Here is a 13,443-nt window from a genome sequence, read left to right as displayed (position 1 = left end):
ATGGGAACAATGGAAATCTTACTTCAGCAACTGTGTTTGCAAGAGAAACTTCTGCTTACACTTCAGGCAAGAGGAAAGCGTTACTGCTTTATTGCCTTGGTTCTGGAAGTCATTATTGCATTAGCCTCCAGAGCGCTGATTGATCCAGAAAAACTGTCATTGAGATAGACGCTTTTGGGAAGGAACACATTTCAGAACCTACCCGTGGGGTAGGAGATTTACCTTAAGATCTGATCACAAACCTCTTTCAGCTTTATTCACCGTGTGAGGTTTTGGTGAGCAACACCAAGAATTGCTAAATAGGCCACCAAACCAATGGACTTTGATTTCCAGACAGTACATCTTTCAGGAGCCAAGAACATGCGCTGCAGATTGTCTGTCTTGCCTGCCCATACCTTATCATGAGATTGCAAAAGAGAAAGATGATGAGCAGAGTGTGACTGCAAAAATCTCTGCTACAACTCAAGGAGTAATCAGAGTCTCAGAGTGGGAAACAGCCATAAGAGAAGACAAGGTACTTCAGGACCTAAAGTCTTACATAGTCAACAGATGGCCTTAGAAGATGATGACACCAGAACACTTGCAACCCTATATACGCATATCACATGAGCTATCCCTTGTACATGAATTAATTTTGGGAATTGATCATCTTGTTGTCCCTGCACTTATGAAAGAATGATTGATTCACCTGGCACACGATGGACATCTGGGGATGAGTCTAACCAAAAGATGACTGCGACAAGACTTCTGGTGGCCAGGGATGCACAAGCTGGTTGAGGAAATCATCAAGAATTACATGGCTTTGTCTTAACAGTGATAAATCACAGAAAACCTTCAGCATCCCTCTCACACCAGTTGACTATCCCATCTGTCCGTGGGAGAAACTGGCTCTCAGCATAATGGGACCATTTGAAGATCAGCTTGTAATGCAAAGTTTTGCCATCGTAAGTGGCTGGAAGTTACATTCAGTGGAAAGGTTATCACTGAAATCATGATTAAGTTCATGCCATCAGTCTTCTCCTGAGATGAATTTTCTAAGAAATTGATAACTGACAATGGAACATAACTGACCTCTGCTGAAATGCAACATTACCCCAGTAGCAATGGTATCAAGCACAAAATGGTTTCTTTATACCAGTGGTTCTCAAACTATTGTACTGGTGACCCCTTTCACATAGCAAGCCTCTGAGTGTGACCCCCCTCATAAATTAAAAACACGTGTTTATATATTTAACACCATTATAAATGCTGGAGGCAAAGCGGGGTTTGGGGTGGAGGCTGACAGCTTGCGACCCCCCATGTAATAACCTCATAACCCCTCTGAGGGGTCCTGACCCCCAGTTTGAGAACCCCTGCTTCATACCATCCGAAAGCTAATGATGCAGTCGAGAGAGTGAACAAACTAGTGAAAGAAAGTTTGCAACTTACCAGTTTGCAAGTGAGACCATGGAAACAAGCTTTATATGAAACACAGTTTGCTTACAGGACCACTCCATACTCAACAACTTTGAACTATTAAGAGGATGCAAGGCCAATACACAACTTACTACCTGTCAAGGGCTTACATATTCTTCTTTTTCAACCAAATATCCCCAAAAAAACTACTTGTGACCGTGTTGAGAACAAATAGGAGAAATACAGACAGTATGTAGATTGTAAGAAAGGTGCTAAACCTTACAAGTGTCAATCTGGAGATTTTGTTCGTGTGAAGCTGCGTTATGGAGTCAAAAAAGGATGTTCAAAATATTGATGTCCTTTGCAGATAACAAAAATCGGAGGAGATCCTGCTGTATTAATAGATGGAAAGAAATGGAACATTTTCAGGGTTGTCCACAGCGCATCAGCCAGCAGCTGGAGAAGAGAATGCTGATGTCCACCTTGGACCAGAGAACATCGATGACACCGATAGTGATGATGGACAATCCATAGTAGTAGGAATTGCTCCCCTGCCTAGTCTCGTTACTGCCTCTCCAGGTAGTAGGAGAAGTGGGAGACAAAGGGGACTGCCTGAAAGATCGGAAGACTTTGTTACTGGACTCAAGTGACCGTTTAAAGTTTTACAATGACTATTCGAAAGGGGAAGTGGTGTTATAGCTAGCAAGGTGCAAATACCTACCCGAGTTTGTGTTTGTAAGTTTGTTCCTAGGTGGTTCCTGTAGCTCTGAGTCCAGGAACAATAATTCCCAGGACGCATCAGGGGAGGAGGAGGAGAGAGAGGAGAAAGAGGAGAAGGAAAGGAAGAAAGTGAATGAGTGAGGGCGATAAATCTTTCCTTTGCTGTTATCAAGCTTCTTGAGACTTCCTCACAGTGGTTCAGGTACAAAATAGTAGTAGCCTTTGACCTGTATTACCTGTGCAGCCACATAGGGTTTGTCTACACTGCAGGTTTGTCTACACTGCTGGCCCAGGTCAGCTGACTCAGGCTTGCGGGACTTGGGCTGCAGGGCTACAAAATTGCAGTGTAGACATTGGGGGTGGGCTGGAGCCTAGGCTCTGAGACCCCGCTATCAGCAGCCCCGGGCTCTGAGGCAAGGTGCCATGGATTTTTTATTACAGTGTAGACATACCCATCTTTGTTTATCCAAGGATCGCGCATGCAAACAACTCCGGAGCCACAATGGCAAAGGCCTTCTCATAGGTGGAGAGGAAGCTAGCACTCTTAGGGTCTGAGTCAAAGCCTGCTGAGCTCAGTGGAGAGTTGATGTCAATGCACTTTGGATCAGCCCCTTGCTTTGCATGGGGCCCTGTAAAGCTGAGGCTTGCCCCTGTCAGTCAGCTGGTCAATATAATTCCATGGACGATCTACTCTCAGCAGTGAAGCTGTACATGATTCACAGGGATTTGGACTTGGGCTGGATGAATGGCACAGTTTATAATGTATCTGAGATGGCATTCATTGTATGGAATTTATGATCCCTGCTCCTGGCACGTTTAAATTCCCTCCCGCAGCTTGACAGGGGATTTGGTTTTGGATAAAGAGAGATTATGTGGTAGGCTAAGTGTGTATAGTTATTTTGAGGGATTTTATGAGATTATAGGTGGATTGGCATTGCCTGCCCATGGCAGCGATAGGTGATATGTCTTAGTGGAGCACATGGACTTTCCCAAGACCTCTGCATTTGTTCTCTTGTTCAGTTCAAATTTTAAAAGGCAATTCTTCCTCTTATAGGTGGACCCCTATCTATCTCACCCCCGTCTCTGGATACTTGAGCACCTCCCAGCCTTTAATGCATTTATCTTCATTATGCTCTTGTGATGTAGGGCAGGGCTGTTATCCAAATTGCATAGATAGGGAACCGAGGTACAGAGAGGCTAAGTGACTTGCCCAAGGTCACACAGGAAGTCTCTGGCAGAGCAAGGAGCTGAACCTGAGCCCACCAACTTCCAGGCCAGTCCTCTAACCACTGGGCTATCCTTCCTCCCCATTGTAGAGTCCTCAGGGAATCTCTGTCAACAAAACTCAGCAAAAATACTTGCTTCCATGAGGGCTGGATATAATCCATTGTGCCTTTCACAGGGCTGACCGATTGGGACTGGACGAACTCCACTTGGAGTTGCAGAGGAAAGTTCACGGGTCCACCGAAGTGATCACCACTAAAAGGAAAAGACCGACTCTGTCTCTTTCCTCCCCCACTGTCTCACCTCTAAGCATTGTCAGTTTAGCTGAATACATATACTGCTCTTCAGGTGCCAGGACCAATGACTAAATAGTCTAAACAACACTCAATAATCATCATCAAAACCCACCACCTCCAAAGAACACCTAACTGATTGCAGCTGAACCCATTAGTAGAGGCAATGGAGCTGATTTGCTTTTACACACAGACAGCATGCTTAGCCCAAGTTCAGTTATCACATCCCATGAGCAATCATGAGATAACCATTGTTATCTACTGGAGGGAGGAGGGCTGTTTTCTGAGCTTACAGATTCAGCTCAAAATCTGAACAGAGAATGAAGGCCGTACATGTTTCCTCCATCTCCCGCCCCACCCCCCAGCTAAACAAAGATTTGCACAGATGCGACAGTGTTTTGCAAAGGCATCGCCAGGTCAGTTTACAGTCTTGGATAACAGAACCAAAGAACCCTGCAGACCAACATTGCACAATTTCCATCAGTACTGCATCTTAAAGAAAAGGGGAGTGTGGACAAGGTAACTAGTGAGGTTGGCAAGACAGAGATCTTAATACAATTGTCAAGGCTGATTCCCCACTCCGGCACTTCGAGTGCAGAAGGGGGGGCTGGCAAAGATTTTAAAAATTAATACTGATCACTCCAGGCTTGTATTAAACTCCCAAGGTTGCAGCTTTTCTCTGACCTCGGATGGGTAGATGCTGCAACCGCCCAAGTACAAAACCCCCCTTTTTGGAACCCAGGAAGGTGCGCTTGGGAATTCTTCCCTGTGGGGTACCCTCAAGCCCTTTCACCCCTGCCCCTCCAGGGAAGAGCTGAGAAAGAAAACAAAGGAAATTAGCTGTTGCCCTCAACTAATTAAACAAAATATGCACAAACCTCTTCGGACACCAAAAATACAATCCTGTTCTTAAAAAGGTAAATTTTATTAAAAACAAAAAGAAAGAAAATACATCTGGAACTTAGGCTTTTGTTGGGTTTAAAAAACCCACTTACCAAAATTAAACATCAAGAGTAATCTTCTTGAGGTCCAGCTTAAAGATTACCAGCAAAACAAAAGCATTTGGGGTTAGCACAGAGGAGTCCACAAGCTAATAAGAAATAAACAGAGATAAACCTAATTGCATCTTTCTAGACATTTTCTTACTTACATATCTGGGGTTTCAGATGAGGAGGTTTTAGGTATGATCTGATGATTTTCATACCTGACAAAAAGCTTTTTACAGCGTAGTCCCAGCCTTGTCTCTGCTCTGTCCCCTCTCTCTGGAGAACAACAGACAGACAGACAAAGGGAGGTTTTTTTCCAAATTTTAAAAATTCTAGCCTTCCCATTGGCTCTTTTGGTCAGGTGCTCACTCCCTTTCCTTTTACCTATGCAGGGAGACTTTTTAACCCTTTACAGGTAAAGCAAGTAGAGAACTATCACCGAGAGGGATTTTATAGCTAACAGGCCGGCTGGGTGTCCACAAAAGGGCGATACCCCCCTCCCAGCCATTTATCACAACAATGTATGTAACTTCTCTTTGTTTTGATAATGAGAATCATCTACATTATTGTCTATTTGTTCACATGGATATTTCTGTTTGGTCAGAGTAATTTATAGCCTCAAATAGAGTTTTTCAGAGACTGATCTTTTCCCCTTAAGTTTTTTGAAGGCTTGTGTTGTTTCAAAAGCAACTTGTCCAAGGAAACTTCTGCCTCATGTTGGATTTGAAACAGCAAGTCTAGTCAGGAGGGACATCTAACTTAGTGTTTTTGTGAGTAAATACCAGCATCCATGCAGTCATTTCCTCGGATTAGGCTGGAAATGAGATCACCGCTGGAATGGTTTCTTGATATCGGACAAAAAGTTCACAAGTTAAAAATATGTTCGTGAAGTTCCAATTTTTTCCCCCTCTTTATCCTTAATTACATTATCTGGGCTCGATTTCCAAAATCACTGTGCTGAGCTAGAACTAATTCCATAACATACCTTATGCTACGGACATGCCTCTATCAGCGGTGTAAATATAGTAGCCATGTGCTTTCAGAGTAGCCTTCAGGCCAGGATCTCAAAGCCCTTTGGAACATTCACTGAGCCTCAGAATATTATCCCGAGAGGTAATTCATCCTCACGCTAGAACTAGGGAAACTGAGGCACAGAGCAATTAAAGCAGGCCAACTTGCACAGAGAAGTATCCTCCACTCAACTGCTCCATGACAGCTCTCCCAACTCTGAGAGTGCAGTAGCACCCTGACACCTCCAGTGTGCAGGCAGGACGCACAGAAGGATTTTTTCCAGAAACACACCCTCTGGCCCTGCCTTCCACCACTTGCTTGTGTCAGCAATAAGGTTTGAACCTAGGACTTCCACCACTACACCCCAGACCTCTACTGCCTGAACTAGCAGGGCAACTCCATTAGTTAGTATATAGTAGGCTATTATCTTGTAGTGGACCATCCCCTAGTGGGAGATGATATACATTTGGCCACCATTGCGGTGAGAAGCAGGGAGCCACCACAGAGTTAAGCTCCAGCCATGCAGAAACTAGTGCAAACATTGCCTGATTTTGTCCAGACAAGTTGCTTTTTTGGGACTCTTGCTGGAGCCCTGAAATGGAACTGTAAATAGACCCAACTTGTCTGAGTACACATTTATGACTCCTGCGCTGTAGAAATTGGGTTATGTGGATAATAAGGAGGACATGATCTATTGGGTGTTTATGTCACAAGATGGTAGGGAGGAAAGAGTTTATTTTCCATAGTTGTAGAAACGTCTGTGATCAAAGGAAAAATTTGAGAACCAAGGCATACTTACTCCACAAGGCTCTCTCTGTTATTGTACCTCAGTTCCCATCTGCAGTGAACCCTGTGGTAATTATTCTTTTGCCTCGCCTTCGTTAAGACATACAACACACTTGGTTTCCAAGGCTGATATCGTAATAAGGAAAAATTGTAGCAGAGGGTCATATAAACATATAAAACGCCTGACATTCAGAAATGCTTTGGGAGCTGAACAGGGTGTGTGGATTTCAGTCTGTATTGGGGTTAGACCAGGGCTCAGAGTCTGGGTAAGAGGCAGAACCTGGTCTAGATTCTGAGTTAGCCAGCAACAAAATCTCATGAGATGTCAACCCCCAAACTGTGAGAATTTCACATGATCAGTTGCTCTTGTGAGATCTCCATCACCTGGGCCATATTCAGAAACAGACCCCTTCTGCTGTGCAATCTAATCCAGAAAGGATGGGGATCCCCATACAAACATCCCATCCCTGGAATATATTTGGGCTGAGGGGACGCAGAGATGGTATGTCTTCACTGGAGAGTTAACTCAGGTGATCAACACTGGGTTTGCTGAGTCTGGGTGTGAGCCACCCCACTACAAAGCCAGACTCGAATGACCCTATCCTTCCTGCTGCCTCACTACCCCGTGTGAGTCACTGGGACTTGGGGGCACATCCCAGAGTTCTGCAGTGAGCTTTCCCAGTACATTGTGAGAGAAATTGTCTGTCTTTCTGGGCACATGGGAGAATGGTGGGAAGGCCTTGGAGGACTATGAGCACTCAAGTGGTTTAGCCTGTGTCCTCACAGCCTGTGTGAAACCAGCACTTCATCTCTAGCCTATCCGCAGAACAGGACAGTTAGCTTGGGTTTAAAGCAGCAAACACAAGTGACTGGTTGTGTGTGTGGATGGGAGGAGGGGCTAGGGTCAACTCCCAAGTAAGACCCTGGGTTAACTCTGTAGTGAAGACAGACCTAGTGTCAGGGCCAGGCCATTGGCAGCCTGTGTGCCCTGGTAAGCTGCTAAATTGCAGTCGGGAGATAAGCAGCGGGGCTGGGGTTAAGCTGCGTCAGGGTTCCAGGAAGCTGGGGTCAGGCACCAGGTTATAGACAATAATCAAACAGCAAAGTCGAGGACCAACCAGGGTCAGCAGCAAGCAGGGTCCGGAGCAGAAGCAGGCAGCCAGTCTTCATGGTTGCTCAGATAATAGTTGGGGTTGGTTCTGCTTTGAGCAGGGGGTTAGACTAGATACCCTCCTGAGGTCTCTTCCAACCCTAATCATCTATGATACTATGATTAACTCTCCATGATGGCTTCCTGGTTTAAATACTAGTCTCAGCCAATCAATGGGCTGTGAAGGGATGCCACTCAGGTCCTGCTGGGCGGTACTTCCTGCCAAGCCTAGGCCCACAGTGTCCTCTAGCGGAAAGCCAGCCTGAGCTTCCAGTGCTGATGTGGACGCGTTAGCAGCCCAGAACCTCCCTTGTCTAATCCTATGGGCTCTTGAGCCTAGAGAGGTTCTACCCTTGACCATCAGCATGCATCACACTGCACCACTTCATCATCTATAGACACAGAAGCAGTCTGAGAGGCTTGCAAACCTCCATCCAGCTTACCATCCAGCTGCCATTTGTCTTACATCTCATATGGTTCATCAGAACACACCAGCACTCATCAAAACTAGAGATGGGCCTACCCCTCAGACCTGAACGTCCCTGAGGCTTTGGGATGCTGATCAGGCCCATCTACAACGGAACCAGTTCTCCATGCTGCTGTTATAGCAATCCCTGGGCATGAGCCCCTCACGGCAGCTCTGCCTACCTGCAGTGCAGACCATGTGCCTTTGTTACAGTCTATACCTAGCTGGGTTGGTTAGGCTAATGAGACCACCTATGTGAATAGCTGAGTCACCACTGAGGCTCATTTTGCTTTCCTTCAGCCCAGCAAGCCTGGCAGGGAAGAACTGCGGCCTACCTGCTCTTCAGGAGTTCTGCTTCCAGGGAACTGCCAGGCCTGGCTAGGATATGGATCAGGATTCAAGCTGACTTCCCAGGCAGACAGCTGTCACCACTTGTGGATGCATCCCAGCATTGTTGCTTGGGAAGTTGGGATGTTGCACCATTATAGGCACGAGGGCAGGTCACTTCTAGCCCACGTGGAATCCCCTGTCAAACTGTAAAAGGCTCATATAGCCAGTAAGAGGCCGTGAAAGGCTTAGTAATTGGAAGATGAGCTAAAAGGACAGTAACATGGTCACAGATGGTTCTGGAATGCTCTGTACATTTCAGACTTGCTTACGTCACAGAGAAGAAACAGAGAAGGGTCCTGTCTGAAACCAGAGAGCTAACTGTAAGCTCGGGGAGCTTGGGTCTTGACCTGAGCTTTGTGTCTAGGGCCAGTCTCTGGCAGGCAATGCAGCAAAGTGACTCTATCCCATTGCCGATACTCTGGGCCAGCCGTTACTTTGACTTGAGTTTCTGTGCTTATTGCTAGAAGCAATGGGAGTTACACAAGGCAGATCTCTGTTAGGCTGGATGGACCCAGTGCAATGGCTGCTAAGACCCCACTTCAGGAAATTGGGACTCCCATAGATGCTGCCAGTGATTAGGGTGGCTACCCAGGCCCCTTCTTTCTCTCTGCAACAGTCAGCAGGAGTTTGCAGAGTTGGCACTAACTGCTTTGGTGTCCTAAGTAAGTATGGGGTTTGGTTTCCTTCCCCCACCCAAATCACTTTGAAGCACAGGCCAAATCACAGAACCTCTGTGCCTCAGTTTCCCCAGCAATCAAGCAAGGATTATAATATGTATCTGCTTCCCAGGGGCGCTGACTCATTTATGTCTGCAAAGAGCTTTGAGGTGCTTGGATACCTTTGGGTGTTGCAGAAAAGCAGAGCGGTATTAGTGATCATCCTTCGGTCTCTGCTCCAGTTCTAGAATCCATTATACCAGCTGCAACAATGCTTCAGAGGCAGTACCACAAAAGCCATTACAAAGCTGGATGCTGGAGCAGAAACAAGGAAGCAGAAACCTTATGGCTGACAGCCATGATAGACCCAATACACTTTCCACGCAGTGCCACCTACTTAGCATGTGTCGAAGGTTGCTCCAGATTCCCTTAAAGATCTCTCTGCAGGTTCCCAGGAAAAAGGACGGATACTGACACACCTCTCACCATACCTCTGGTGTCTACAATGAATGCTTTGTAAGGAGAATGGATAATAAAAGGGTCTTATATTGTTGGACCACTGTGGATTGCTCCTTGCAGCCAGTGATAGTTTTCGGGGGTCCAGCTTGATTCTTTCCTGACCTGTGGGTCCCCCTTTGCATAAATTCTTAAGTGGAAAGTGACATGCAATGCGCCAAATTCTGCTTCTGCTTACACTGGAGTAAGCTCCAGGTGACTTCAGTGCAGCTACTCTGGACGTACATTAGTGCAGCGGAGCCGCATGGGGTCCATTGGATCCAGTTATGGCGATAGTATTCGACTGGAGCAATTGACTGTAATGGGAGCAGGAATGAGCTGTTAGGGCCTGATCCAAAGCTCATCTTCCCAATGACTCGAGTGGCTCTGGCTCAGGGCCCCAGTGTGCAGGAAACCACCCAACTCATTCATTTCTCGCCATTCTTCGTAAATGCAGAAAACACAATTGGGGCCTCTGCTTTCTTTGCTGCGACTTCCAGAAATGTGATTGCAAACCTTTCAGGGAGAAGTGAGCATCTTTTAAAGCCAGTGTCATGTTTTTACACGTCCGGGGGCCGTTTGCCTCATGCTTTATTGGAAAATGATCCCTACCCAAAAGGCCACCAACCGTCCTTTCATCAAGTCTAAGGTTACCTGTGACGTATGGATTTGTCAGCTGTCTGTGCATTGCATAGCGCAATTCATCCACGAGGATTTATGGGGAAATAAATTGGGGTGCTGAAAATGAGCTTTGTGGTAAGCAGATTTATGGCCATAACAGAAGCTTTAGAAGTGAGGAGACTCCTGCAGTATAAAAACACTTCCCACTAATCCATATCCTTCCTAATTCAACCACGGGCATCAGAACGAGTCCTTCTGTTCTTTTATGGAAGCTGGTAAATTAAAGAGCAGCAAGTCAACACAGTAATTCAATACCCTTCCACCGGCATGCTGTGAAAGATCAAATGAGGGAATATGTAGCTACTGCACTGCAGAGAAATCAAAAGTCCAAGAATACACCCAGGAAATTACCAAGGACCGAAATACTCAGAGCAAACACCAACCATATGCTCATAAAATAAAATGCTTTATTAAGAATTGCAATAGCCTGAATGTTCATTCAAGCATTTCCCTGTGGAATGATGATACTCTGCTCTTATATAGCACCTTTGTGTGATGATCACAGTGTGTTTTTCAGATACTGATGAATTAAGCCTCATGGCTAGAGATGACTCCAGAATAGATTCCAGTTCCAACTGCTACAGAGTCTGGGGTGTTTACAATCTGGGGTTTGGAGTCCAGGTGTTATGGCTTGGGACCGTTTCTACTCACAGACACCCCTGGAAGCTGATACTTTAAATATTATCATCACCCATTTTACAGATGGAGAAACTGAGGCACAGAGGAGTCACCAAGCTAACAGTGAAGCAGTGGGAAAAACAGGAATAGAATTGAATAATTATAGCACATAGTCCCTTGATCAAACCCCTAAGCCACACCACCTTTTCTGTTCCCTTTCATTCACAAATCAGGTTCAGCCTGGGCAACAGCAGTGCAAACTTCTCCACACAACCCCACCAGCATATCATCCTGACTCTAGGAGTGAGAGGGGAACTGATTTGCCCTGCTCATCCAATCTTGGCCTTTTGGTGAGATTGCCAAGAAGGAAAATAATTATTGGCATGAACTGGGTTCATTGGCAAACTAGGCACTTTCTATTCCATTGCTGATACTCTGAGCCATCCAAAAAGGTTCTAATTTAACACCGAGGTTTAAATTTATGCCTGGTGTAAGTCCATTGAAGTCAGTTAAGTCATACCAGGGATAAATTTGGCCAAGCATGTTTAATTTGTTAGTAAACCCTCATCTTCTTTTGGACCATTTCTGCATGAAATAAAGTACGTTGTCAAGATTCAAAGTCATATTGTGCTGTATTTCAGAACACTTCGAGACTTTATCAGCCACAGCCCTTTTCTTTGGCAGATTCTAGGTGAACTGCCTAATCTAGCAATTTGTTTCTAGCCCTAAAACTCCTCCAATGCTCACAAGACCATCTGTTCTTGTGTGTTAGTAACCTGGTACAGGATTCCTAATTTCTCATGTACCAGAGACATCAGCAAGCCAGCCTCAGCTTCAAACAAGGATGCCTGAAAAGGTGAGAATGTAAATCCATATTCACTAGGTACTTAAATCTGGATGGTGGTGTCTCACACTTTAGACATACAACTATTTCCCCAAGATAATTTTTCCCCTACGGTTACTCACACCTTCTTAAAAAGAAAAGGAGTACTTGTGACACCTTAGAGACTAATCAATTTATTTGAGCATAAGCTTTCGTGAGCTACAGCTCACTTCGGCTGCTACTCTGAAACCTGTCACACCTTCTTGTCAACTGTTTGAAATGGGCCATCCTGATTATTACTACAAAAGTTTTTTTTCTCCTGCTGATAATAGCCCGCCTTAATTGATTACTCTTGTTAGACTTGGCATGGCAACCCCCATTTTTTCATATTCTCTGTATCTATATATATTCCTACTGTATTTTGCACGGCATGCATCTGATGAAGTGGGTTTAGCCCACGAAAGCTTATGCCCAAATAAATTTGTTAGTTTCTAAGGTGCCACAAGTACCCCTTGTTCTTTTTGCTGATACAGACTAACACGGCTACCACTCTGAAGGTTATCTAATGTTTGCCTAAAGCTTTATTCCCACATCCTGCTCGTAACAAAATGCTCTGTGTATGAGAGTCAAAAGTTCCCTCCATTCACTTAAAGCAGAGAAAGTTTTATCTGGGAGGATGGCAGCTGAAAGCATTATTTCCAGAGATAAATGGCTAGATGTGTGGAGCGGCTGTGCAGACCAGGCCACCTGCTGCTTTAACTCCAGTACTTCAACAGAGGTGTGGAATTCCACACCCGGCTCTAAATGACCCCACAGGAAGAATTTAGTAGCCTGACTCCCATTCAAAAAGTGCAGTTTATATCAAATCACTGCTGGTGGCCATTCCCGGGTCACACCTGTTTCATTGTGTGTACCATCAACACGGTGGTATTTCTGGCTTTGACACTTTCCTTCCTAGAGCACTAAACTGAATGAACAATGATCTATATGGAATTGAAGGTGGTTCTAGATTAAACATTTAAAAGGCACCAAAATGGACATTCTCCCCACCACACATAACACACCTCACATTGCCCATCTCTTAAATTAAACAAGACAGACAAATGGATTTGTGACAATGTTGGGGATTGGTCCTGCTTTGAGCAGGGGGTTGGACTAGATGATCTCCTGAGGTCCCTTCCAACCCTGATATTCTATGATTCTATGATTCAATGGGCCAAACCCTGAGGTCCTGCGTCAGGCCAAACACCCCTGGGAGTCACTGGGAGTTGGGCTGAGTTGGGACAGAATCCAAACTAAAGGCCACATCCTCCCATGCAGGAGAATAGCCCCCAGCTTATAGAGTCTCCTATGAATTCTGTCATTGAGGATAGGAGGCTGCTCCCACTGGGCCTTGGAGAACATGATGGCTTCAAGCCTTGTGCTTCTAGGACTCCACAGACCACAGATGTCTTTGCTCCACTGAGGGAGAAGGCACTTAAGTTAACACAGCCACAAGTTTGGGGGGGGGAGCAAGTACCCAGATAAATGCAGTTGGTTCCCATGCCCCATCCCCTCCAGCACCTGTTGTATTAACTTTCTCAGTGTGTGTGCGCACATTGGGGGGAGGGGGTGATTCATGCCCCTCTCAGCTTTCCCCCCCTCTTGCCTTACAGATCACTGACAAGGACAACCTACCAGGCCCAAGGCAGGAAGGGATGGTGCCTTGGGGATGGTGCCTTGGGGTCAGATAAAGGAGAAGGAAACACA

The sequence above is a fragment of the Chelonia mydas genome, chromosome 10 (genome assembly GCF_015237465.2).
Source record: "Chelonia mydas isolate rCheMyd1 chromosome 10, rCheMyd1.pri.v2, whole genome shotgun sequence".
NCBI lineage: Eukaryota > Metazoa > Chordata > Testudines > Cheloniidae > Chelonia > Chelonia mydas.
Note: the sequence above shows the minus strand (reverse complement) of the source record.